We start from the raw sequence: 2,539 nt of genomic DNA, 5'->3' as shown, positions 1-2,539 counted from the left end.
CCCCCCCCCCCCCCCCCCCCCCCCCGCCAGGAACTAGTAATGCCTCTGTGGTGCCTACATAAATCCCCCATAAGTAACAGGTCTGGAATGTTTTCACCTCTATTGTCCAGTAGTAACTAAGGTCTTTCCCTTCATATCATTCCAACTTCATAAATTCTCTGGTGTTATTCAAAAAGCTTACAAGAAGTCTGGAAGTAAATATTGGAACACCATGTTGGTCATTTGGATGGAGCTCTGAAAAATCATGCAGCATAAGTGAGAATCACTTCCCCGAGATGATTCATGAACAACCTGCAGGAAATGTTGATGAAGGTCCTTACCAGGCAATGATGAGAAATATAACCTACATGACTCTTCAGCCCAGCACACATGAAGCACATACTCGTGTGGGAATTGATATGCTTCAAGCATTGGTGTGAGTCTCATGTCGCTCTGTGATGGTGGTGTGACCCATGCTGGCCAGGCTTAGGATGCTGTATGTGCTTCTCCATACATGGCCTCCATTAAGTCTCATAACAGGGTCATCTAAACCCCATTTCATGGCAGATAAGTTACATCTTCCTGGGGCCAAGTCATACGTCTTCCTCCATCCGCTCTTCAATTCTTGTTGTGACAGAAGCTTATGTTCTGCTGTGTTAAGTGCCTTCACTTTTGCTTTTCAAGAATATTCTCTTAACAAAGCCCAGCCTTTGTATATCAAAAGGTTTGACTTTAAAATAAACTCTCAAAAGCCTATATTGTGAGGATATTTTTCTTTCTTTCTTTTTCTATTCCTGCCATAATAAAGGTTCTCAAGGCAGTGTGCATAGCTTGGGTGTGGTCTGGAACTTCTGTAACTAAGGCAACATGACCTTAGGTGTAGGAGGCAGTCACCTTGATTCATTGCTATAATTCCTGATAAGGAATAGCTAAGGCATAATAATTAATATAAAAATGCAAAGAGAGTAGTCAGTAAACAATGCTTCAAAACAGATGCGTGCTACAATTTCACAAGAGGATACCTCTTAGTTGCGAGAACATGATAATCCAGGACACAGTTTCCTTCTGTGATAGACATAGGGTCTTAGTGATCATTCTAGGCCCAGTGATTAGCATAGTGATTCTAATATTATAAATCTCAATTTTTCAAAAATTGAATAAATTAACAGAAGAGGTAGACGTATACACTAGGGCATTCTGGCCACTTTAGTTTTTTACATTTGTGGAAAATGGCAATAATCTCACACTGTTAGAATTTAAAATAGAGAAATGTTTAAAATATATATTAATTCATTTAAAATCATAGCAAACCCATCACATGTTCCTTTAAATACATTTTTAAACAAAATAACTCGACTTTGTAGATTGCAAAACAATTTAGTCAAAAGAGTAGTATTAACATTTTTGAAAATCTTTTAAATGTCTGTCTTAATGGGAGACAGTAGGATTCTCACATCTGCTTCCACATTCAATGTGTTGTGCCATGTAGCTCTGGAAAACTCCACTGTACACTCATGACACAAAGAGTGTGAAAGAGGCAAATGAAGTCTCAGTGTTGTGAAAGTAGTTTGATATTATGGAGCCCTTGAAAAAGTCTCCTAGAAACCCAGGGATCCCCAGAATGTATTTTGAAAATGTTGGCCAGATTATTTCTTTTTTTTTTTTTTTTTTTAAAGATTTTATTTATTTATTTGACAGAGAGAGACACAGCGAGAGAGGGAACACAAGCAGGAGGAGTGGGAGAGAGAGAGAAGCAGGCTTCCCGCGGAGCAGGGAGCCCGATGTGGGGCTCGATCCCAGGACCCTGGGATCATGACCTGAGCCGAAGGCAGACGCTTAACGACTGAGCCACCCAGGCGCCCCGGCCAGATTATTTCTTGATAGTTCTCTTGTTTTGTTGTAGCCCTTAAACACAATACCTCGACAAAAGAAAAGTAAAAGAGTGAAAGAGAAGAAAACGAAGAAAAATACAATAAACTCAAGGAATTAAAAAGTAGCTCCTACATTTTTCTATTGACTCAGTAAGAGATGATTATATTCTTCTTAATCAGAAAAATGACAATTTATCATCCACATAAGAGAAATCAAAATATTGTGGAATTTGTAAGTTCTAGTTTTAACATTGACTATCGCAGTTTGTCTCAAGGAGCGTCCCCAATAAGATTTAAAATTTTTATAAAAGAGCCATAGAAGTTCTTGTACATCAAATTTGTACCTTGTTCAGGCAACTCTTAAGTGTGCCTAGGTAAAAAGTGTTCATAATTCAATTGTCTAGAAATACACAACTGAAAGACACGTGGCACCTAATTTAGCTTGTAATTCATCACCATTGGTTTCCATTTGTAAAGCTCAGTAATGACTGCCAATATGATAAATATGTGGACAGATGAGAATTTCTCATGTATAATTTAGAAATATCTGCTATACTATATATATACTATATATATCTATATCTGCTCTACTGAATTTTTAGAAAGTGTGTTTGTATATATATGTGGTATGCATATGAGAGACACACACAGACAGAAAGAAAGGTACAGAGACAGAGAGTAAACATAAG

The sequence above is a fragment of the Phoca vitulina genome, unplaced genomic scaffold (assembly GCF_004348235.1).
Source record: "Phoca vitulina isolate PV1807 unplaced genomic scaffold, GSC_HSeal_1.0 scaffold8, whole genome shotgun sequence".
Classification (NCBI taxonomy): Eukaryota; Metazoa; Chordata; class Mammalia; order Carnivora; family Phocidae; genus Phoca; species Phoca vitulina.
This window is presented reverse-complemented; position numbering follows the sequence as displayed.